The sequence below is a fragment of the Mobula hypostoma genome, chromosome 13 (assembly GCF_963921235.1).
Source record: "Mobula hypostoma chromosome 13, sMobHyp1.1, whole genome shotgun sequence".
In the NCBI taxonomy this organism is placed as follows: Eukaryota; Metazoa; Chordata; class Chondrichthyes; order Myliobatiformes; family Myliobatidae; genus Mobula; species Mobula hypostoma.
The window spans coordinates 89,620,237-89,646,740 of record NC_086109.1 but is presented as its reverse complement, the minus strand read 5'-3'; positions in this window follow the sequence as shown (position 1 = coordinate 89,646,740).

The following is a 26,504-nucleotide window of genomic DNA, read 5'->3' as shown; positions in this document are numbered from 1 at the left end:
TGCAGAAGAGATTCATGGTGATGTTTCCAGGGATAGAAGTTTCAGCTATGAGGAGAAAATGGAGGTGTTGAGTTTGGTTTCATTGAAACGGATAGGGCACGGTGAGGACCTGATAGAGATTGTTGGATTAGACTGTATAATTGTTACTTTCTTATGCCTACTTGTATTTTATATAATTACCTATATACATACAATACAGTGTGTCCCCTAGTGGCTACAGTTCTTTGTGTTATTCCGACAACTTCTCAGGTATTGTACTGTTCAAAAAGGGGCAATCTGATTGGTTAACTCTTATCTATAAATTTGAACAGAATGTCTGTCACCTATGGTATAAGAAGGACAGAGCACATTGGCCGGCCATCTTTTCTTTCTTCTCTTTGTTATTTCTTGCTACTTCCCCTTCCTGATTCCTGTGTTCGATTAGCATTTAATAAAATGGCCGTGAAGCAACAAGTTTTATGCCTCATTCTAGACTGTGAGAAACCCTTGGAATCCAGTGAGGTTCACCCAATCCTGAGGGACATACATAGCGAGGATAGTAGGAAACATTTCCCCACAGCAGAGGTGTCTAAAGATATAATGCATCAGTTTAGGGTAAGAGATAAAAGGTAAGGAGTGCCACAGTAGAATGGCAGTTAGCACAACACTGTCACAGCTCAGGGTGTCCTTTGAACCCAGTCTGGCTCCTCCCATGCTCCTCTGTGGCCTGGCAGACCAACTCTCCCATCATGGCCCAATGGCCTAACTCTCCCACCGTGATCCCTTGGCCCAACTCTCCCACTGTGGCCCAGTGGCCCAACTCTCCCACCGTGATCCCTTGGCCCAACTCTCCCACCGTGGCCCAGAGGCCCAACTCTCCCACCGTGGCCCAGAGGCCCAACTCTCCCACCATGGCCCAGTGGCCCAACTCTCCCACCATGGCCCAGTGGCCCAACTCTTCCACCATGGCCCAGTGGCCCAATTCTACCCTGTGGCCCGGTGGCCCAACTCTCCCACCGTGGCCCAGTAGCCCAGCTCTCCCCTTTTCTGAACCACCAGCCGGCTCCTGTGACGCCTCGCCTGGTTGCTCTGGACAACGAGCAGCTCACTGATGCAGGAGACCTGCAGTGCTCGTAGTTATTGGAGTCCAGCATAGACTTACAATAAAAAAAACACATTTAACGAAGCAAAAAGCACCATTGGCCCCCGGGAGACTGTTGCGTCTGCACGTGTCTTTACGTCTTTACCTCCCCCGCCCCACACATCTTTACCTCCACCCATTTTCCGCTTTCCGCGGGGATGACTCTGTCTGTAACTCCCTTGTCGCCCATTCCACCCTCTAATCTCCTTCCCAGCACTTATCCCTGCAAGTTGCCAAAGTGCTACACCTGTCCCCTCGCCTCCATTCTGGGCCCCAAACAGTCCTCCTAGGTGAGCTAACAGTTCTCCTGCGAATCTTCTGAGGTCTTCCGTTGTGTCCGATGCTCCTGATGTGGCCTCCTCTACGTTGGTAAGACCCATCGTAAATTGGGGGACTGCTTCATCGAGCACCTCTGCTCCATTCACCAAAAGTGGGACATCCCGGTGGCCCATCGTTCAAATTCCCATTCCCATTCCCGTCCCGGCATGTTGGTCCATGGTCTCTTCTTGTGCCATGAAGAAGCCGCCATCAGGGTGGAGGAGTAACTCCTCATATTCTCTCCAGGTAAGCCTCCAATCTGATGGCATGAATATCAATTTCTCCTTCCAGTAAAAAAAATTAATTCCCTCTCCATTCTTCTTCTGTTCCCTCCTATGGCCTCTTACCTCTTCTCGCCTGCCTATCACTTCCCTCTGGGTCCCCTCCTCCTTCCCTTTCTCCCATCAGATTCCTTCCCCCCCAGCTCTTTACCTTCCCTACCCACCGGGCCACTGATCACTTTCTAGCTATCCTCCTTCCCTTCCCCCCACCTTTTCATTCAGTCGTCTTCCTCCATCCTTTCCAGTCCTGAAGAAGGGTCTCAGTCCAAAATGTCAGCTGATTGTTCATTTCCATGGATGTGCTTGACCAGCTGAGTTCCTCCAGCAGTTTGCATATGTAACCCCAGACTTACCTACGTAAACACAAGAGATTCTGCAGATGTTGGAAATCCTGAGTAACCCACAAAAGATTTGCTGGAGGAACTGGGCAGGTCAGGCAGCATCTCTGGAGGGGAATAAACAGCTGATGTTTCAGGCCGAGACCCTTCGTCAGAATGGTAATTAGTTGACTTTCCTCTCCTGATCTTGGAGCCTTGTACGCCGCTCTAAGGAGCAGCAGTTGTTCGGTTAGGAGTCACTGACTCTGTGGGCACTGGCGATCGCTGAATATTTCAAAATTCAAAATACAAAGGAGAGGAATAAATAGTCAATGCTTCGGGTCGAGACCCTTCATCAGGACTGGAAAGGATGGGGGCAGAAGCAAGAACAAGAAGGTGGCGGGAGGGGGAAGGAGTACAAGCTGGTAGGTGGTAGGTGGTAGGTGAGACCAGGTGGGGAGGTTGGCCGATGGCTGGGGGGAGTGGGGACAAAGTTAGAAGCTGGGAGGTGATTGGTGCCTGTCTCTTCAGCAGACCTCTCCAAGTCAGTCCTGTCGAGGACCCAGATTGGTGGAATGAGATCCAATGAACCAAGTAATGTTGTTGGAAACAAACGATTGTTGCCAGAGGGGTGGAAGTAAAACTCTCCATGGACAGGATTTAATGGTCCAATTTAGATGTTTACAGAGGATAAAGCATGTTTTGCTGTTGCAGCTGTTTCTCCCCAGGGAGGAAATTAGGTTTTTCAAATGATCCCAATTAACAAAATTAAAGCTTTTCTCCCCACCACTTTTTGCAGTTTATCCTGTGATTTAGGTTGGGCCTTTCATGGCTCATTCCCTCCCTTGAGTTCCGCCTCACTGCGCAATCCCCATTCAGAACCCAAAAAGTCTATCAGTGTTTGGTTTACTGACTGAGCAAGCACTAGAGGGAGCAATCTCTCAGGTTAGAGTTAAACTGCAGTTAAACTCTGAGAATCCGCTGTCCAATTGTTTGGAAATCCAGAGAAACCTGATGCTGCTGTCCGGTCCTTGCAGTGCACCAGGGAGGCTCGTCCTTCCTCAGCACGTCAGGCTGGACAGAGTACAGATCAGACTGGGCCCCTGATTGTGAACATCATCCCGTGACTCCAGGTAGAGTTTGCTAAACACCGGAGGTTCTGCAGATGCTGGAAATACAGAGCAACACACACGAAATGCTGGAGGAACTCAGCAGGTCTGCCAGCATCTATGGAGGAGGTGGCCAAGGCCCTTCATCAGGACTGGAAAGGAAGAGGGCAGAGGGCAGAAAAAGGAGCTGGGGGGAGAGGAGAGAGTTGGCAGGTGATAGGTGAGACTAGGTGAGGGGGTTGGTAGGTGGATGGGGAGGGGAGATGAAGGGAGAAGCTGGGAGATGAGTGGTGCCCACTCATGCAAAGATCAAAGCCCCTTTTAAGGCAGAGATTCTAATAAAGACTCCTGAACTAATGAAGATTCCTGAAGTGTTTCCAGCATTTTCTAATTCTGCTTTTTAAGAGATCCACGAAGACAGATCATTGTTCTGGACCAAGACCATTCATCAGGACCTGATGAAGGGTTCGGCCCCAAGTGTTGACTAGTTATTCTTCTACCAAGACCTGCTGAGTTCCTCTAACATTTTGTGTGTGTACCCTGGATTTTCAGCATCTGCAGAATCTTTTGTGTTTACCACGGCAAACATCTGTTTCGTCAAGAACAGTTGTAACCTGTTTCTGCAGCTCTTTCTTTTTAAATGTGAGAGTCTATTTGTTTCCTTAGAGTGGCCCAGCCTTTGTGTGGGACCAAGCATCCTGTACCGCACACCATGCTCGGCAGTGACAGCTGTGGCCAGCTGGGTTATCCAGAGGAACCACTGCTCGCCAGAGTTAGGAACTACTGTGGTTGTGGGGAGCTGTTGGGAAGCATGGTTCATGGGAGAAGGTCAGAACACAAGCAGGACATTCGCTCCCAATGCTCATCTGCTCCCTGGCTGATTGGTAGCTCAACTTCTCCTATCCTGTGAGACTCTGGGTGTGATCAATTTAAAGGGAAGCTGGAAAAACATAAAAGGAGGAGAGGAAATGATCATGGTAATGAGGAGGCTGCAAAGGGACCAGATGTAACAGAGTAAGATAGCCCAAAGTCCTGTTTACTTGTCACAGGCTCCACGTGACAGACGGAAATACCTTGCCTCCGTCGATCCCAGGGCAGATTCAAATTCACATTCTGATTAAGATTATGATTCCTTTATTTATCAAATATACATTAAACTGTAGAATGTAATGTGTCATTGATAATCTGCTCAGAAAATTCCATCCAACTTTTATCAATGTGCGATTGAGAGCACACTGACTGTGCGGCACTCCAGCTGCAGCTAGACAGATCACAAAGCACTCCAGCGGGTGATTATGACGGCTCGGCATATCATTGGGACTCAACTATCGGACCTGGAGACCATCGACAACTGTCAATCCCTACGGCATGCTTGCAACATCATTAAAGACCCCTCCCATCCTAGACACTGTCTGTTCAGTTTCCTGCCATCTGGTAGGAGATACAGGAACATCTTAGTCAAGACAGTAAGACTGAAAAACAGCTTCTTCCCGAAGGCTGTTGTGCAGCTGAATAATGCTACACCCCAGCTTGCAATGGCCTTTGAGTGATAGGGACCATCAAAGTCACTTGTTGCATGTAAATATGGGATTATTTTTAAATTAAGCCATACCGCATGCATTGTAGATATCTGCTTTGCATGAATTGAAGTAGCATTACAATCTCATTGTCTTGAGCAATGACAATAAAGTTCTTTTCTATTTGCGTTAACGACCAACACGCCCAAGGATGCGCTGGGGGCAGTTAGCAAGTGTTGCCACACATTCTGGTGCTGACGTAGAATGCCCAGCATGCTCGGCAGAAGGATGTGAACAAAAGCATTAATTACAACAGCAAAACAAGCCCCTTTCCCACTTACACACACAGATGTGCCTCCAGCCCCTGGACAGAACATCTCCAGGCCTCCAGCCTCCAGTCACTGGCCCCAAAGAAGCAAATATTTTACACACAGAGGTAGGTAGGTATGTGGGATAAGCAAGCTGCCAGAGAAGGTGGCACAAGCCCGCAGACAAAGGGGTTGCATTGTAATGTAGCAGACTGACTTCTCCCTTACGGAGGCCAGGCTGCAACTCCCAGGCACCTCGTCAGACCTGCCACTTGTAGAGGACCCCACTCCAGGACCATCCGAAAACTGACCTATCACCCAAACTGACCTCATCAACTCTGGAGAACTCCCATCCACTACCAGCAAACTCATAATTCCCTTACCCTGCACTGCTCACTTCTTCTGGTAAAAAAAAATCCCTCCCCCTCTCCTCTTCTTCATTTCCCCACTCTAGCCTCTTACCTCTTTTCACCTGTCTATCACCTCCCCCTGGATCCCCTCCTTCTTCCCTTCCTCCCATGGTCCACTCTCCTCTCCTATCAGATTCCTTCTTCTCCAGCCCTACATCTTTCCTACCCACCCGGCTTCGCCCATCACCCTCTAGCTATCCTCCTTCCTCTCTCCACCCAAACCTTTTTACTCTGGTGTCTTCCCACATCCTTTCCAGTCCTGAAGAAGGGTCTTGGCCCGAAACATCAACAGTTTATTCATTTCCATAGATGCTGCCTGATCTGTTGAGTTCCTCTAGTATTTTGTGTGTGATACAATGACTTCATTTAGAGACCATTCTGGTTAGAGGGATATGGGCCAAATGCAGTCAAGTGTGACTACCTCAGGAGGTTGGCTTGGCTGGCATGGATGAGCTGGCCCAAAGGGGTGTTATTTACAAACTACAGTGCAATTCTATAATCCTATATCCCTTAAAGCAATATCACTAACTGGTCACAGCATGGAAGTCTATTGTACCCATTGACTGTATTCTGACTCCATAAAAGAACAAAGTTGTAACTCCCTTACAGTAGATCTTTCCCCTTGGCCCTGCAAGCTCTTCTCTTCCAAATGCTACAATAGGATTTGTTCCACTGTCGTTCCTGACAGTACAGTCCAGATTCCACCCAGTGTATGAAAGATTACTTTCTTTCAGTCATTTTCAGTTCTTTTACCAATTGCCTTGATGCTGTGTCTCCTAATTATTGTCCTGTTCGGCAATGGGATTAGTTTCGCTCCGTATATCCTGTATATAACCATCAAAATTTTAAGCACTTTCACTGGGTTCCTCTGTTTCAAGAAGACAACCCAGAATCTCCAGTATATCCTCTAAACAGAACTTTCTCAACCTGGAAATTATTTAAATTGACCTCACCTGTAACCTCTCTAAAGCCTTTGCTTAAAGTTTGCTGCTGGATTCCTCAACTTCCTCGAATTCCTCTTCAGAAGATCACAATCTGTGTGGATTGAAAATAACATCCTTACCTTGCTGATAGTCAACACTGGCGCACCTCGGGAATGCATGCTTACCCCACTGCTCTACTCTCCCTACAATGCCATCTATGAATTTGTCGGCAGAATATCAGATGGTGATGAAAATTCATACAGGAGCGAGATAATTCATCTGGTTGAGTGGTGTTGCAACAACCTTGCACTCAATGTCAGTAAGACCAAAGAATTGATTGTGGACTTCAGAAAGGGTAAGAAAGGGAAGACACACCAGTCCTCATAGAGGGATTGGAAGTGGAAAGGATGAGCAAATTCAAGTTCCTGGGCGTCAACCTCTCTGAGCATCTATCCTGGGCCCAACATATCGATGCAGTTATAAAGAACGACAGCAGCTGTACAGTATTTCATTAGGATTTGGTCGAGATTTGATTCTGTTAACAAAGACACTCGCAAATTTCTGCAGATGTACTGAGGACAGCGTTCTAACTGGCTGCATCACCACCGAGTATGGGGGCGGGGGCACTGCTCAGGATCAAAATAGGCTACAGAACAAGTGTGGAATGAGCTGCCAGATGAAGTGGTAAATGTATCGAGGTGTAGGTCAGTGGGACTAGGCAGAAAAATGGTTCGGCACAGCCAAGAAGGGCCAAAAGGCCTGTTTCTGTGCTGTAATGTTCTACGGTTCTGTAGTTCTATGGTAACATTGTAAGCTCAGTCAGCTCCACCATGGGCACTCGCCTCCCCAGCACCCAGGACATCTTCAAGGAGCGATGCCTCAGAAAGGTGGCATCCATCATTAAGAACCCCCATCACCCAGGACACACCCTCTTCTCATTGCTACCATCAGGAAGGAGGTACAGGACCCTAAAGGCACATACTCAGTGATGCAGGAACAGCTTCTTCCCATCTGCCATCAGATTTCTGGTTGGACATTGAACCCATGAGCACTACCTCACTCCTTTTTTTCTCTTTTTGCACTATTATTTTTAACTTAACTTTTTAAATATAGACACTTCATACTATAATTTACAGTCTCTATCATTATGTATGGCAATGTACTGCAAAGATGACAAATTTCATGACATATACCAGTGATATTAAACCTGATTCTGATAACTGAACACAATACTCCAGATGTGGTCACACCAGTTTACCCGATATCCCTGTTCATGCACTAATACAGTACCCTTATTTATGAAGCCCAGGATCCTGAATACTTTTTTAAATGAATTTCTCAACCTCCCCTTCAACTAACTGCGCACCTATCACCCCCAGAACTAAAATCTGAAAATGCAGGAGGAAAAACAACAGATCAGAGAGCAAACACAAAATACTCTGCAGATGCTAGGGTCAAAGCAACACTCACAACACGCGGGAGGAACTCAACAGGTCGGGCAGCATCCATGGAAACGTTGACTGATTGTTTCCACAGATGCTACCCGACCTGCTGAGATCAGATAGCATTTGTGGAAAAAGAAAGAGTCAATTTTTCAGTTTGATAAGACTTCATCAGCCATTACTGTCTGGTTTGATGCAGCATCCTCTCATAAGGGTTTAGATGGGGCAGAATTTGTTAAGTGTGTCCAGGATGGATTCCTGTCACAGTATGTGGACAGGCCGACCAGGGGGAATGCCATACTAGATCTAGTACTAGGTAATGAACCGGGTCAGGTCACAGATCTCTCAGTGGGTGAGCATCTGGGGGACAGTGACCACCGCTCCCTGCCCTTTATAATTATCATGGAAAAGGATAGAATCAAAGAGGACAGGAAAATTTTTAATTGGGGAAAGGCAAATTATGAGGCTATAAGGCTAGAACTTGCGGGTGTGAATTGGGATGATGTTTTTGCAAGGAAATGTACTATGGACATGTGGTCGATGTTTAGAGATCTCTTGCGGGATGTAAGGGATAAATTTGTCCCGGTGAGGAAGATAAAGAATGGTAGGGTGAAGGAACCATGGGTGACAAGTGAGGTGGAAAATCTAGTCAGGAGGAAGAAGGCAGCATACATAAGGTTTCGGAAGCAAGGATCAGCTGGGTCTATTGAGGAATATAGGGAAGCAAGAGAGGAGCTTAAGAAGGGGCTGAGAAGAGCAAGAAGGGGGCATGAGAAGGCCTTGGCAAGTAGGGTAAAGGAAAACACTAAGGCATTCTTCAATTATGTGAAGAAAAAAAAGGATGACAGGAGTGAAAGTAGGACCGATTAGAGATAAAGGTGGGAAGATGTGCCTGGAGGCTGTGGAAGTGAGCGAGGTCCTCAATGAATACTTCTCTTCAGTATTCACCAATGAGAGGGAACTTGATGATGGTGAGGACAATATGAGTGAGGTTGATGTTCTGGAGCATGCTGATATTAAGGGAGAGGAGGTGTTGGAGTTGTTAAAATACATTAGGACAGATAAGTCCCCGGGGCCTGACGGAATATTCCCCAGGCTGCTCCACGAGGTGAGAGAAGAGATTGCTGAGCCTCTGGCTAGGATCTTTATGTCCTCGTTGTCCACGGGAATGGTACCGGAGGATTGGAGGGAGGCGAATGTTGTTCCTTTGTTCAAAAAAGGTAGTAGGGATAGTCCGGGTAATTATAGACCAGTGAGCCTTACGTCTGTGGTGGGAAAGCTGTTGGAAAATATTCTTAGAGATAGGATCTATAGGCATTTAGAGAATCATGGTCTGATCAGGGACAGTCAGCATGGTTTTGTGAAGGGCAGATCATGTCTAACAAGCCTGATAGAGTTCTTTGAGGAGGTGACCAGGCATATAGATGAGGGTAGTGCGGTGGATGTGATCTATATGGATTTTAGTAAGGCATTTGACAAGGTTCCACACGGTAGGCTTATTCAGAAAGTTAGAAGGCATGGGAACCAGGGAAGTTTGGCCAGGTGGATTCAGAATTGGCTTGCCTGCAGAAGGCAGAGGGTGGTGGTGGAGGGAGTACATTCAGATTGGAGGATTGTGACTAGTGGTGTCCCACAAGGATCTGTTCTGGGAACTCCACTTTTCGTGATTTTTATTAACGACCTGGATGTGGGGGTAGAAGGGTGGGTTGGCAAGTTTGCAGATGACACAAAGGTTGGTGGTGTTGTAGATAGTGTAGAGGGTTGTCAAATATTGCAGACAGACATTGATAGGATGCAGAAGTGGGATGAGAAGTGGCAGATGGAGTTCAACCCAGAGAAGTGTGAAGTGGTACACTTTGGAAGGACAAACTCCAAGGCAGAGTACAAAGTAAAGGGTAGGATACTTGGTAGTGTGGAGGAGCAGAGGGATCTCGGGGTACATGTCCACAGATCCCTGAAAGTTGCCTCACAGGTGGATAGGGTAGTTAAGAAAGTTTATGGGGTATTAGCTTTCATAAGTCGAGGGATAGCGTTTAAGAGTCGCGATTTAATGATGCAGCTCTGTAAAACTCTGGTTAGGCCACACTTGGAGTACTGTGTCCAGTTCTGGTCACCTCACTATAGGAAGGATGTGGAAGCATTGGAAAGGGTACAGAGGAGATTTACCAGGATGCTGCCTGGTTTAGAAAGTATGCATTATGATCAGAGATTAAGGGAGCTAGGGCTTTACTCTTTGGAGAGAAGGAGGATGAGACGAGACATGATAGAGGTGTACAAGATAATAAGAGGAATAGATAGAGTGGATAGCCAGCGCCTCTTCCCCAGGGCACCACTGCTCAATACAAGAGGACATGGCTTTAAGGTAAGGGGTGGGAAGTTCAAGGGGGATATTAGAGGAAGATTTTTTACTCAGAGAGTGGTTGGTGCGTGGAATGCACTGCCTGAGTCAGTGGTGGAGGCAGATACACTAGTGAAATTTAAGAGACTACTGGACAGGTATATGGAGGAATCTAAGGTGGGGGCTTATATGGGAGGCAGGGTTTGAGGGTCGGCACAACATTGTGGGCCAAAGGGCCTGTACTGTGCTGTACTATTCTATGTTCTATGTTCTATGTTCTATAATATATGGGAACTACGGTGAACTGTCAGGTCAGGAAAAAGGATCAATGGCAGCAGTCCACCATCACTGCAGGATTTATATGTGTCCCAGACAAAGAAGAGGGCAGGTGAAATTATTTCAGACACTATCCACCCTGCAAACTGCCTTTCCCAAAAGCTCCCTTCCGGAAAGCGCTGTAGAGCTATTAAAACAAAAACATCATACCATCTTAAAAGTTTCTTCCCCTAAGTGGTTAATCTGATCAACCATTCTAGTTAGCCCCCTCTATCGCTTACTTCAGTCACTGCACTGTAAACATTTTAAACCAGTTTTATAAAGCTGTTTACATTGTAAATACATGCTGGTATTTATGTATTTATGCACAACTTATTCCAGATCCATACTTTAAATCTCTAACTTAATTTTATATAATTCTTTATCCTTTACAATTGTTGAATGTTGTTTTTTTGCAGATTCCTAACACATATGGCAAATAACATTGATCCTTGATCCAGATCTCTGTTCTTGTACTATCTTTATATAGCATCCTCCAATTTATAGTGCTTTATTTCTCATTTTCCCACCACACTTCACAACTCTCAACATTAAATTTCAAAGAGTAAAGAGAAAATTTATAAGGATGTTGCCAGGTCTGGAGGACCTGTGTTGTAAGGAAAGATTGAATAGGTTAGAACGTTATTCCCTAGAGCGAAGAAGATTAAGGAGAAATTTGACAGGGGTATACAAAATTATGACGGGTATAGACAGGGTAAATGCAAGCAGGTTTTTTCCACTGGGCACCAAGGGTTAAGGGTGAAAGGTGAAATGTTTAAGGGGAACATGAGGGGAAACTTCTTCACTCAGAGGGGGTGACAGTGTGGAACAAGCTGCCAGCACAAGTAGTGGATGTGATTTTGATTTCAATGTTTAAGAGAAGTTTGGATAAGTACATGGATAGCAGGGGTATGGATGGCAATGGTCCAGGTGCAGGTCGATGGGCTGAAGGCCTGTTTCTGTGCTGTAGTTTTCTATGACTCTATCTACTACCCACCCATCCCACTACCCCTCCATGTCTCCTCGAGGTCCATTATAACCCTCCTCCAAGTGTTGCATCACTTGCAGGTCTGTAAAAGGTGCTCCGTGTCATCGTCATGGAGTTGCACAGCGCAGAAACAGTCCCTTCATCCCACCCTGTTCAGGTTGACCTACATAAACGGGGGTCCGAATCAGAATCGGGCTTGTTCCCATCGAGATGTTGTGAGGTTTGTTATTTGTGGCGGCAGTACAGTGCAAGATGTTAAAAAATTACTGCGAGTTACAAAAATAAATAGTGGAAAAGAGGAATACTAACTTAGCGGCCATGGATTCATGGACTATGCGGAAGGCAGAGAGGAGGAAGCTGTCCCTGAAATGTTGAAAGTGGGTCTTCAGGCTCCTGTACCTCCTTCCTGATGGTAGTAATGAGAAGAGGGCCTGATCTGGATTGTAACAGTCCTCAATGATGGATGCTGTCTCCCTTAGACATCCATCATGAAATGTACTGATTCTATCTGATTCCACCAACTCCTCTGCCAGCACGCTCCAGATATCAACCACTCCCTCTGTTTAAAAAAACTTATCCTTCAGATTTTCTCAAATCTCCTTCCTTTCGCCTTAAGGCAATGTAACCTCCCTACTTTCACATTCAATAGATCTTGCAGTACATAATAATTTTCATACATTCTTTCCTACTTACTTGCAGTTTCCTCAATTAGGTTCTATGACACCCGTCAGCTTGGCAACCTATCCTTATTTGGGAAATATGCTTTTGTTTATTTTTTTTACAAGTAAAATGTGAATTTTTCATATCATCACCATCATTATATGCCATGTCATATGTCGTGGGCAAAAATGATCTGTGATCATGATAATTCTTTGCAAATTCTACAGAAGTGGTTTGCAGTTGCCTTCTTCTGGGCCATATCTTTACAAGATGGGTGACTTCAGCCATCTCCTCGGAGCTCGCCTGCCTGTTGTCAGTGGTCGCGTAACCAGGACTTGTGATGTGCACCAGCTGTCCATACAACCATCCGCCACCTGCTCCCATGGCTTTACATGACCCTGACTGGGGGCTAAGCAGGTGCCACACCTTGCCCAAGGGTGACCTGCCGGCTGGCGGAGGAAAGGAACACCTTAGACCCCCTTTGGTAGAGACATATCTCCACCCACCACCCATTTCTAAAAATTAAGATTAAGATAAATATAAATTTTATTTGCCACATGTATGCCCAAACAACAGCAAAATGTGTTGTTTGCGTCAAATCTAATCAGCAAGGATTGTGCTGGGCAGCCCGCAAGTACTGCCGCTCTTCTGGTGCCAAGATAGCGTGCCCACAACTCGCCAGCACCAACCCGTACATCTTTCCAATGTCAGGGGAAACTGGAGCACCTGAAGGAGACCCATGCAGTGGGAATTGAAACCTGAATGGTGATTGCTGACTGTGTAGAGCATTACGCTAAATACTACGCTACCATGGTACTGCATCCCCTAATACAGAACCACTGAATGGTTGCAACATGGAAGGCCGTTCTGCCCATTGACTGCATTCTGACTCCATGTACGAACATTGCAATAACTCCCATTCACTTCTCTCACCTGGGCTGTGCGAGCTCTTCCTTCCGAATGCTGCCGCAGAATTGGTTCCACTCTCACCCCTGAGTGTACAGTCCAGATCCACCCAATTACTGCAGGACTTTTTACAGCCAAAACTTCACATTTTAATTTTGTGTTTGAAAATTGAAATACCTTTATTGTCATTGCATAGTACAATTTGTCATGCACCAATACAGCGAAAATGAGTTTGCAACTCTCATACCCAATGCTATAAAACAACAAATAAAATAAATAAACTATAAATAAAATCAAGTAACCAGCCAGTACAAGCAATGTCCAGCTGTACAAAAGCACAACTCAGATGCACGACAGCCATAAATCCAGTATTAAAGTAGCAATATAACAAATTTATGGATGATGCTTGATCAATTGGTTCAGAGCAATTATAGTTCTGGGGAAAAAGCTATTTTTCAGTCTGGAAGTACGGGCAAAGAAAATCTTATAATATCTGCCAGGTGGAAGAAGTTCAAACAGATGATTGCATGGGTGTATATTGTCCTCACAGATGATTGTAGCCTTCCTTAGGCACCGAGAGCTGTTGGTGTCCTCCAGGGCTGGGAGCTGTGTCCCGATGATCCTCTGTGCACTGGAGACGACCCGCTGAAGTGCTTTCCTATCAGCTGCTGTGCAACTGAAATACCACACAGAGATACAGTATGTTAAGATGCTCTCTATGGTGCAGCGGTAAATGGTCACCAGCATCTGTTCAGGTAGACCAGCTTTCTTCAGCGTCCTGAGGAAAAACAAGCGTTGCTGTGCTTTCTTAACTATTGTAGTGGTGTTCGTGGACTATAGCGTGGGCACGTGGCCAAGTGGTTAAGGCATTGGACTAGCAATCTGAAGGTCGTGAGTTCAAGCCCCAGCTGAGGGAACGTGTTGTGTCCTTGAGCAAGGCACTTAATCACACATTGCTCTGCGACGACACCGGTGCCAAGCTGTATGGCTCCTAATGCCCTTCCCTTGGACAACATTGGTGTCGTGGAGAGGGGAGACTTGCAGCATGGACAACTGCTGGTCTTCCATACAACCTTGCCCAGGCCTGTGCCCTGGAGAGTGAAGACTTTCCAGCACAGATCCACAGTCTCACAAGACTAACGGATGCCTTTTTTTAGTGGACCATGTAAGGTCTTCTGAGATATGTATTCCCAGAAACCTGAAACTGGATACTCTCTCCACTATGTCTCCATTAATGTAGACTGGAGCGTACTCGTCATCCCGTGATTTTCCAAAGTTGATAATTAGCTCCTTAGTCTTCACTGTATTAAGAGACAGGTTGTTCTCTGAGCACCTGCTCACTAAGTTCTGTACCTCCGCTCTGTACGCTGATTCGTCTCTGTTGGTGATCAAGCCGATCACTGTTGTGTCGTCTGCGAATTTATGATGATATTGGTGTTAAATGCAGGTACACAGTTGTAAGTGAAGAGGGAGTAGAGTAGTTTTATTATTACTCAGAGTCATGGCACAGTAACAGGGCCTTTCAGCCCAATGAACACACGCAGCTCCATAACACCCATGTAGCCACTTAACTTACTAACCCGTTTGTCTTTGGGACACAGGAGGAAGCCAGAGATCTAGAAGAAAGCCCACACGGCTACAGGGAGAACGGACAAAATCCTTACCGACAGCAGCAGGAATTGAACCTAGGTAACACACACAGGTGCCAGAGGAACGCCGCAGGTCAGGAGGCTTCCATGAAAAGTAGTCGACGTCTTGGGTTGGCCTCCAAGAGGACCACAACCCCGTCATAGTTGGGAGGGTTGCATACCTCAATGACCTGGAGAGCTATGCTGGCTGGGGTTAGGCCCTTATGCTTTGGCTCTTGGTAGGGTCACCCATGCCAAATAGGTCAAAGGGTAGAGGTCAGACTAAGAGTGGTCCACCAGTCCTCCAGGTTCAGGGCTAACAACCCCGACTGATCAAACAAAATTGTTACGGAAACAGCAACGAAGAATCCTTCAACATCTGAGTGCGATGGTATTTGTGAGTCTCCACCCAGGACTTGCATGACTGACAGTAGAGAAAACTGGGATGAAGCTACTGACACGATGAAGGAAACCCTGAACACCACCGGAGATAGAGGACGTTCACTGCTGCCCTGAACACCAGCGGCCTAACAGGCAAAATGTATTTTGGACTGAGGCCCTTCATCAGGATACTGAGTCCTAATCAATGATCTCGGCCCAAAACATTGATTCTTTATTCCTTTCCACAGATGCTGCTTAACCTACTAAGTTACTCCAGCATTTCTGTGCATCACTCTGGATTTCCAGCATCTACAGAATACCGTGTGCTTGTACAGTACAGTTGCAGTTTCTCAGCAGTGCTGCAATTATACACAATTCCACCAGAGGACACTACAGGACCAGGAAATTGGGAAGGTTTGTGCTCTTCGCTGTAAGCTGTTTCATAAGTAAGAGCAGTCCGCAGTCATTGAACGCCACACTGTTTTCAATGCCTGGTTTTATTTTGAGTGTGCAGTTCCTTGCGTTCTGAAGGAGTAGGTTGAGAAACATTAAAGCACATGGGGTTGGTTTTATAACAGACGCATTGAGTACAAAGTCAAGGAGTTTTTAGTGAATACAAGAGATATTGCCGTTACTGGAAATCCAGAGCCACACACACAAACCGCTGGAAGAATTCAGTAAGACAGGCAGCACCCTTGGAGAGGAATAAACAGTCAACATTTTGGTTCAAGACCCTTCATCAGGACTGGAAAGGAAGGGGACAGAAACCAGAATAAGAAGATAGGGCTGGGGAAGGAGTACAAACTGACAGGTGATAGGTGAAGCCAGGTGAGGGGGAAGGTGTTTGGGTGGGTACGGGGGATGAAGTAAGAAGCCGGGAGGTGATACATAAAGGGCTGGAGCAGGAACCTGATTGGAGAGGAGAGTGAAGCATGGGAGAAAGGGAAAGGTGATAGGCAGGTGAGGAGAAGAGGTGAGACGAGAGCCAGAATGGGGAGGGAAAAGAGAGAAGGGGAGAGAAATTACCAGGAGTTAGAGAAATCAGTGTTCACGCCATCTGGTTGGAGGCTACCCAGACGGAATATGAGGTGTTGCTCCTCCAACTTGAGAGTGGCCTCATCGTGGAATAGGAATGGGAAGTTGTACCTAATTTTTATAAAGCTCTGGTTAGGCTCATATAGAATTTTGCGTTCAATTTGTTTGCTGCACTTTAGAAAGAATAAGAAAGCCCTGGAGAGGGCGCAGATGAGATTCACTTGAAGGTTTCGAGGGATGAGAGACATCTGCCACAGTATCAGACTGGAGAGGCCAGGGGTGGCCGAGAAGAGGTTATGCAGAGGTGGACAAGATCATGTCTGGGTTAGGGAGGGCAGGCAGAGGGAAGCTGTCTTATTCACAGGGGCATCCGAGGCTGAGGGATACACACACACACACACACACACACACACACACACACACACACAAGCCCATAATCCATAATGAAGTCATTCACATTCAAATTCAGCAGGATCTGGATGATACCTGGACAATATCCAGAGCTGAGCTGATGGGTGGCAGATAACATCCACGCCACACAGGAACCAGACAATGACACTTTCCAACGAGAGAAAATCAGTTGATCACCCCCATGACATTCAATGATTTTGCCATCACTGAATCAGCCTCTATCTCTGTCCTGAGCATTGCCATGAACCAGAAAATGAACTGGAGTAGCCATGTACCCAGTGTGCCAATAGCAACAAGTCAGGGGTAGCAAGCAACTTACCACTTTCTGCCCCAAAGGCTGTCCACCATCTACAGGGCTCATGTCAGGACTGTGATGGAATTCTCTCCACTTGCCTGGATGAGAGCAAAGTCAACAGCGCTCAGGAAGCTTAACACTGCAGGTGGAGTAGTGTGTTCAGTTTTGGTCTGCTTGTTATAAGAAAGATATTATTAAACTGGAAACTCACAATAGCAGCAGTTGGTACCAGCAGCAACTCACCGAACCTCCTTAGGCAGCGCCTCCCAAAACCTCTGGAAGGGCAGCAAGGTATAGGGAACAACTCCGCCTGGAAGTCTCCTGGAAGTCATCCTAGAAAATGTACTGTTCCTTCATGGTTGCTGGGTCAAAATCCAGGACCTCTTTCCCTTACAGCACTATGGGTACCTACACCTCAAGCACTGTAGTGGTTCAAGAAGGTAGTTCACTGTCATCTTCTCAAGGGCAATTAGCGAGGGGTAATTAAATGCTGGCTCAGCCTGTGAAACCCACATTCGTCCTTGCAATGAATATGGAAAATAAGTGTTTGAGTCGTGAGTGCACCTTGGGATTGAATTCTTCCCACTTACAGTGAGAGAGAGACAGAGAGAGAGAGAGAGAGAGAGAGAGACAGAGAGAGAGAGATGGAGAGAGAGAGAGAGATAGAGAGAGAGAGAGAGAGAGAGATGGAGAGAGAGAGAGAGGGAGAGAGGGAGAGAGAGAGGAAGAGAGGGAGAGAGATGGAGATGGAGATGTCAGGGTAAGCAGATTGTCTTGACAACAGTCCTGTGTAGTGTGACAGCAGCCCTCATGCCTCATATGCTCAGATCTGTTCTTCTTGAGAACAAAAAGCCAGTGTTTATTATATTGTATCATTTCATGTGTGATTTATGTCAGGGACATTGGTATGTGGAGTTGATTAGATTATAACCACTCCCTCGGCCCCTGACACTGGTCTAATACAAAGCAATATGGAATGATCTAACTCATTCATTTAGACGTCTTATCATTGCGTTTTCTGTCCGCTCAGCCACGGATCGTTCAGTACTGATTTCTATGACAACTTATTCCGTTGCCGTGAACCAAGGACTCCGTATATGGATTTGTGCTGCCCTCGTCTTATACCTAAAGAATTAATAAAGCACCTTACAGTGGAAATGCAAGAACGTATTTGAGCTCCTTGTTACAGAGGAGCAAACAGCTGGGAGTATCTGCGGTGACAAGTACGTAATAAATAAGTAGATCTGGTTTTCTCAGAGAGAAGTGTTGACTCAAGACAGGACAAGCTCCTCAGTGTTTTAATAACATAAAACTCACCACTGGGAGACAAAATTTAAAGTAACATTTCATCTAAAATTAGTATTTTCAACAACAGTTCATTCACAGTCTATTGGTACTGTCTCTGTAGTGGAGATATCTCTTAGTTCTGCACCAAGTCCGGCTTCCATTGTCCAGTCTCTGTATGAGTGCTTTACCCCCTCGCCCTGAGTCACTCATGCCCCACTACCTCTCTCTGGAGTGCCAAACTCCCACACTACCACCTCTCAAACCATGCTGTGAACGCTGCACGGCATTGTTAAAAGCAATAGTTCATTAATGCTGTCTCTTTGACAATGCTGCACTCCTTTGGTACTGCTCCTGCTGCAGTGTCAGACTCCCTCAATATTCCCCCTCCCACAGTGTGACACTCCCTCAATATTCCCTCCTCCCACAGTGTGACACTCCCTCAATACTCCCTCCTCCCACAGTGTAACACTCCCTCAATACTCCCTCCTCCCACAGTGTAACACTCCCTCAATATTCCCCCTCCCACAGTGTGACACTCCCTCAATACTCCCTCCTCCCACAGTGTGACACTCCCTCAATACTCCCTCCTCCCACAGTGTGATACTCCCTCAATACTCCCTCCCCCCACAGTGTAACACTCCCTCAATACTCCCTCCTCCCACAGTGTGATACTCCCTCAATATTCCCCCTCCCACAGTGTGACACTCCCTCAATACTCCCTCCTCCCACAGTGTGACACTCCCTCAATACTCCCTCCCCCCACAGTGTAACACTCCCTCAATACTCCCTCCTCCCACAGTGTGATACTCCCTCAATATTCCCCCTCCCACAGTGTGATACTCCCTCAATACTCCCTCCTCCCAGTGATACTCCCTCAATACTCCTCCTCCCACAGTGTGATACTCCCTCAATACACCACATCCCACAGTGTAACACTCCCTCAATACTCCCTCCTCCCACAGTGTGATACTCCCTCAATATTCCCTCCTCCCACAGTATGATACTCCCTCAATACTCCCTCCTCCCACAGTGTGATACTCCCTCAATATTCCCCCTCCCACAGTGTGATACTCCCTCAATATTTCCCCCACAGTGTGACACTCACTCAACACTCCATCCTCCCACAGCGTGACACACCCTCAATACTCCACCTCCCACAGTGATACTCCCTCAATTCTCCCCCTTCCAACAGTGTGATACTCCCTCAATACTGCCTCCTCCCACAGTGTAACACTCCCTCAATACTCCCTCCTCCCACAGTGTGATACTCCTTCAATACTCCCTCCTCCCAGAGTGTGATACTCCCTCAATACTCCCTCCTCCCACAGTGTGATACTCTCTCAATATTCCCCCTCCCACAATGTGACACTCCCTCAATACTCCCTCCTCCCACAGTGTAACACTCCCTCAATACTCCCTCCTCCCACAGTGTGATACTCCCTCAATACTCCCTCCTTCCACAATGTGACACTCCCTCAATATTCCCCCTCCCACAGTGTGACACTCCCTCAATACTCCCTCCTTCCACAATGTGACACTCCCTCAATATTCCCTCCTCACACAGTGTGACACTCCCTCAATATTCCCTCCTTCCACAGTGTGACACCCCTCAATATTCCTCCTCCCACAGTGTAACACTCCCTCAATACTCCCCCTCCCACAGTGATACTCCCTCAATTCTCCCCCTTCCCAGAGTGTGATACTCCCTCAATACTCCCTCCTCCCACAGTGTGATACTCTCTCAATATTCCCCCTCCCACAGTGTGACACTCCCTCAATACTCCCTCCTCTCACAGTGTAACACTCCCTCAATACTCCCTCCTCCCACAGTGTAACACTCCCACAATACTCCCTCCTCCCACAGTGTGATACTCCCTCAATACTCCCTCCTCCCACAGTGTGATACTCTCTCAATATTCCCCCTCCCACAGTGTGACACTCCCTCAATACTCCCTCCTCTCACAGTGTAACACTCCCTCAATACTTCCTCCTCCCACAGTGTAACACTCCCACAATACTCCCTCCTCCCACAGTGTGATACTCCCTCAATACTCCCTCCTCCCACAGTGTGACACTCCCTCAATACTCCCTCCTCCCACAGTGTGATACTCCCTCAATACTCCCTCCCCCCACAGTGTAACACTCCCTCAATACTCCCTCCTCCCACAGTGTGATACTCCCTCAATATTCCCCCTCCCACAGTGTGATACTCCCTCAATACTCCCTCCTTCCAGTGATACTCCCTCAATACTCCTCCTCCCACAGTGTGATACTCCCTCAATACACCACATCCCACAGTGTAACACTCCCTCAATACTCCCTCCTCCCACAGTGTGATACTCCCTCAATATTCCCTCCTCCCACAGTATGATACTCCCTCAATACTCCCTCCTCCCACAGTGTGATACTCCCTCAATATTCCCCCTCCCACAGTGTGATACTCCCTCAATATTTCCCCCACAGTGTGACACTCACTCAACACTCCATCCTCCCACAGCGTGACACACCCTCAATACTCCACCTCCCACAGTGATACTCCCTCAATTCTCCCCCTTCCAACAGTGTGATACTCCCTCAATACTGCCTCCTCCCACAGTGTAACACTCCCTCAATACTCCCTCCTCCCACAGTGTGATACTCCTTCAATACTCCCTCCTCCCAGAGTGTGATACTCCCTCAATACTCCCTCCTCCCACAGTGTGATACTCTCTCAATATTCCCCCTCCCACAGTGTGACACTCCCTCAATACTCCCTCCTCCCACAGTGTAACACTCCCTCAATACTCCCTCCTCCCACAGTGTGATACTCCCTCAATACTCCCTCCTTCCACAATGTGACACTCCCTCAATATTCCCCCTCCCACAGTGTGACACTCCCTCAATACTCCCTCCTTCCACAATGTGACACTCCCTCAATATTCCCTCCTCACACAGTGTGACACTCCCTCAATATTCCCTCCTTCCACAGTGTGACACCCCTCAATATTCCTCCTCCCACAGTGTAACACTCCCTCAATACTCCCCCTCCCACAGTGATACTCCCTCAATTCTCCCCTTCCCAGAGTGTGATACTCCCTCAATACTCCCTCCTCCCACAGTGTGATACTCTCTCAATATTCCCCCTCCCACAGTGTGACACTCCCTCAATACTCCCTCCTCTCACAGTGTAACACTCCCTCAATACTCCCTCCTCCCACAGTGTAACACTCCCACAATACTCCCTCCTCCCACAGTGTGATACTCCCTCAATACTCCCTCCTCCCACAGTGTGATACTCTCTCAATATTCCCCCTCCCACAGTGTGACACTCCCTCAATACTCCCTCCTCTCACAGTGTAACACTCCCTCAATACTCCCTCCTCCCACAGTGTAACACTCCCACAATACTCCCTCCTCCCACAGTGTGATACTCCCTCAATACTCCCTCCTCCCACAGTGTGATACTCTCTCAATATTCCCCCTCCCACAGTGTGACACTCCCTCAATACTCCCTCCTCTCACAGTGTGACACTCACTCAACACTCCCTCCTCCTACAGTGTGATACTCCCTCAATACTCCCTCCTCCCACAGTGTGATACACCCTCAATACTCCCTCCTCCCACAGTGTGATACTCCCTCAATATTCCCCCTCCCACAGTGTGATACTCCCTCAATACTCCCTCCTCCCAGTGATACTCCCTCAATACTCCTCCTCCCACAGTGTGATACTCCCTCAATACACCACATCCCGCAGTGTAACACTCCCTCAATACTCCCTCCTCCCACAGTGTGATACTCCCTCAATATTCCCTCCTCCCACAGTGTGATACTCCCTCAATACTCCCTCCTTCCACAGTGTGATACTCCCTCAATATTCCCCCTCCCACAGTGTGATACTCCCTCAATATTCCCCCCACAGTGTGACACTCACTCAACATTCCATCCTCCCACAGCGTGACACACCCTCAATACTCCCTCCTCCCACAGTGTGATACTCCCTCAATACTCCCTCCTCCCACAGTGTGACACTCTCTCAATATTCCCCCTCCCACAGTGTGACACTCTCTCAATATTCCCCCTCCCACAGTGTGACACTCCCTCAACACTCCCCCCACAGTGTGACACTCACTCAATACTCCCCCTCCCACAGTGATACTCCCTCAATACTCCCTCCTCCCACAGTGTAACACTCCCTCAATACTCCCTCCTCCCACAGTGTAACACTCCCTCAATACTCCCCCTCCCACAGTGTGACACTCCCTCAATACTCCCTCCTCCCACAGTGTAACACTCCCTCAATACTCCACCTCCCACAGTGATACTCCCTCAATTCTCCCCTTCCCACAGTGTGATACTCCCTCAATACTCCCTCCTCCCACAGTGTAACACTCCCTCAATACTCCCTCCTCCCACAGTGTGATACTCCTTCAATACTCCCTCCTCCCAGAGTGTGATACTCCCTCAATACTCCCTCCTCCCACAGTGTGATACTCTCTCAATATTCCCCCTCCCACAGTGTAACACTCCCTCAATACTCCCCCTCCCACAGTGTGACACTCCCTCAATACTCCCTCCTCCCACAGTGTAACACTCCCTCAATACTCCCCCTCCCACAGTGATACTCCCTCAATTCTCCCCTTCCCAGAGTGTGATACTCCCTCAATACTCCCTCCTCCCACAGTGTGATACTCTCTCAATATTCCCCCTCCCACAGTGTGACACTCCCTCAATACTCCCTCCTCTCACAGTGTAACACTCCCTCAATACTCCCTCCTCCCACAGTGTAACACTCCCACAATACTCCCTCCTCCCACAGTGTGATACTCCCTCAATACTCCCTCCTTCCACAATGTGGCACTCCCTCAATATTCCCTCCTCCCACAGTGTGACACTCCCTCAATACTCCCTCCTCCCACAGTGTGATACTCCCTCAATACTCCCTCCTTCCACAATGTGACACTCCCTCAATATTCCCTCCTCCCACAGTGTGATACTCCCTCAATACTCCCTCCTCCCACAGTGTGATACTCTCTCAATATTCCCCCTCCCACAGTGTGACACTCCCTCAATACTCCCTCCTCCCACAGTGTAACACTCCCTCAATACTCCCTCCTCCCACAGTGTGATACTCCCTCAATACTCCCTCCTTCCACAATGTGACACTCCCTCAATATTCCCCCTCCCACAGTGTGACACTCCCTCAATACTCCCTCCTTCCACAATGTGACACTCCCTCAATATTCCCTCCTCACACAGTGTGACACTCCCTCAATATTCCCTCCTTCCACAGTGTGACACCCCTCAATATTCCTCCTCCCACAGTGTAACACTCCCTCAATACTCCCCCTCCCACAGTGATACTCCCTCAATTCTCCCCCTTCCCAGAGTGTGATACTCCCTCAATACTCCCTCCTCCCACAGTGTGATACTCTCTCAATATTCCCCCTCCCACAGTGTGACACTCCCTCAATACTCCCTCCTCTCACAGTGTAACACTCCCTCAATACTCCCTCCTCCCACAGTGTAACACTCCCACAATACTCCCTCCTCCCACAGTGTGATACTCCCTCAATACTCCCTCCTCCCACAGTGTGATACTCTCTCAATATTCCCCCTCCCACAGTGTGACACTCCCTCAATACTCCCTCCTCTCACAGTGTAACACTCCCTCAATACTTCCTCCTCCCACAGTGTAACACTCCCACAATACTCCCTCCTCCCACAGTGTGATACTCCCTCAATACTCCCTCCTCCCACAGTGTGACACTCCCTCAATACTCCCTCCTCCCACAGTGTGATACTCCCTCAATACTCCCTCCCCCCACAGTGTAACACTCCCTCAATACTCCCTCCTCCCACAGTGTGATACTCCCTCAATATTCCCCCTCCCACAGTGTGATACTCCCTCAATACTCCCTCCTTCCAGTGATACTCCCTCAATACTCCTCCTCCCACAGTGTGATACTCCCTCAATACACCACATCCCACAGTGTAACACTCCCTCAATACTCCCTCCTCCCACAGTGTGATACTCCCTCAATATTCCCTCCTCCCACAGTATGATACTCCCTCAATACTCCCTCCTCCCACAGTGTGATACTCCCTCAATATTCCCCCTCCCACAGTGTGATACTCCCTCAATATTTCCCCCACAGTGTGACACTCACTCAACACTCCATCCTCCCACAGCGTGACACACCCTCAATACTCCACCTCCCACAGTGATACTCCCTCAATTCTCCCCCTTCCAACAGTGTGATACTCCCTCAATACTGCCTCCTCCCACAGTGTAACACTCCCTCAATACTCCCTCCTCCCACAGTGTGATACTCCTTCAATACTCCCTCCTCCCAGAGTGTGATACTCCCTCAATACTCCCTCCTCCCACAGTGTGATACTCTCTCAATATTCCCCCTCCCACAGTGTGACACTCCCTCAATACTCCCTCCTCCCACAGTGTAACACTCCCTCAATACTCCCTCCTCCCACAGTGTGATACTCCCTCAATACTCCCTCCTTCCACAATGTGACACTCCCTCAATATTCCCCCTCCCACAGTGTGACACTCCCTCAATACTCCCTCCTTCCACAATGTGACACTCCCTCAATATTCCCTCCTCACACAGTGTGACACTCCCTCAATATTCCCTCCTTCCACAGTGTGACACCCCTCAATATTCCTCCTCCCACAGTGTAACACTCCCTCAATACTCCCCCTCCCACAGTGATACTCCCTCAATTCTCCCCTTCCCAGAGTATGATACTCCCTCAATACTCCCTCCTCCCACAGTGTGATACTCTCTCAATATTCCCCCTCCCACAGTGTGACACTCCCTCAATACTCCCTCCTCTCACAGTGTAACACTCCCTCAATACTCCCTCCTCCCACAGTGTAACACTCCCACAATACTCCCTCCTCCCACAGTGTGATACTCCCTCAATACTCCCTCCTCCCACAGTGTGATACTCTCTCAATATTCCCCCTCCCACAGTGTGACACTCCCTCAATACTCCCTCCTCTCACAGTGTAACACTCCCTCAATACTCCCTCCTCCCACAGTGTAACACTCCCACAATACTCCCTCCTCCCACAGTGTGATACTCCCTCAATACTCCCTCCTCCCACAGTGTGATACTCTCTCAATATTCCCCCTCCCACAGTGTGACACTCCCTCAATACTCCCTCCTCTCACAGTGTGACACTCACTCAACACTCCCTCCTCCTACAGTGTGATACTCCCTCAATACTCCCTCCTCCCACAGTGTGATACACCCTCAATACTCCCTCCTCCCACAGTGTGATACTCCCTCAATATTCCCCCTCCCACAGTGTGATACTCCCTCAATTCTCCCTCCTCCCAGTGATACTCCCTCAATACTCCTCCTCCCACAGTGTGATACTCCCTCAATACACCACATCCCGCAGTGTAACACTCCCTCAATACTCCCTCCTCCCACAGTGTGATACTCCCTCAATATTCCCTCCTCCCACAGTGTGATACTCCCTCAATACTCCCTCCTCCCACAGTGTGATACTCCCTCAATATTCCCCCTCCCACAGTGTGATACTCCCTCAATATTCCCCCCACAGTGTGACACTCACTCAACATTCCATCCTCCCACAGCGTGACACACCCTCAATACTCCCTCCTCCCACAGTGTGATACTCCCTCAATACTCCCTCCTCCCACAGTGTGACACTCTCTCAATATTCCCCCTCCCACAGTGTGACACTCTCTCAATATTCCCCCTCCCACAGTGTGACACTCCCTCAACACTCCCCCCACAGTGTGACACTCACTCAATACTCCCCCTCCCACAGTGATACTCCCTCAATACTCCCTCCTCCCACAGTGTAACACTCCCTCAATACTCCCTCCTCCCACAGTGTAACACTCCCTCAATACTCCCCCTCCCACAGTGTGACACTCCCTCAATACTCCCTCCTCCCACAGTGTAACACTCCCTCAATACTCCACCTCCCACAGTGATACTCCCTCAATTCTCCCCTTCCCACAGTGTGATACTCCCTCAATACTCCCTCCTCCCACAGTGTAACACTCCCTCAATACTCCCTCCTCCCACAGTGTGATACTCCTTCAATACTCCCTCCTCCCAGAGTGTGATACTCCCTCAATACTCCCTCCTCCCACAGTGTGATACTCTCTCAATATTCCCCCTCCCACAGTGTAACACTCCCTCAATACTCCCCCTCCCACAGTGTGACACTCCCTCAATACTCCCTCCTCCCACAGTGTAACACTCCCTCAATACTCCCCCTCCCACAGTGATACTCCCTCAATTCTCCCCTTCCCAGAGTGTGATACTCCCTCAATACTCCCTCCTCCCACAGTGTGATACTCTCTCAATATTCCCCCTCCCACAGTGTGACACTCCCTCAATACTCCCTCCTCTCACAGTGTAACACTCCCTCAATACTCCCTCCTCCCACAGTGTAACACTCCCACAATACTCCCTCCTCCCACAGTGTGATACTCCCTCAATACTCCCTCCTTCCACAATGTGGCACTCCCT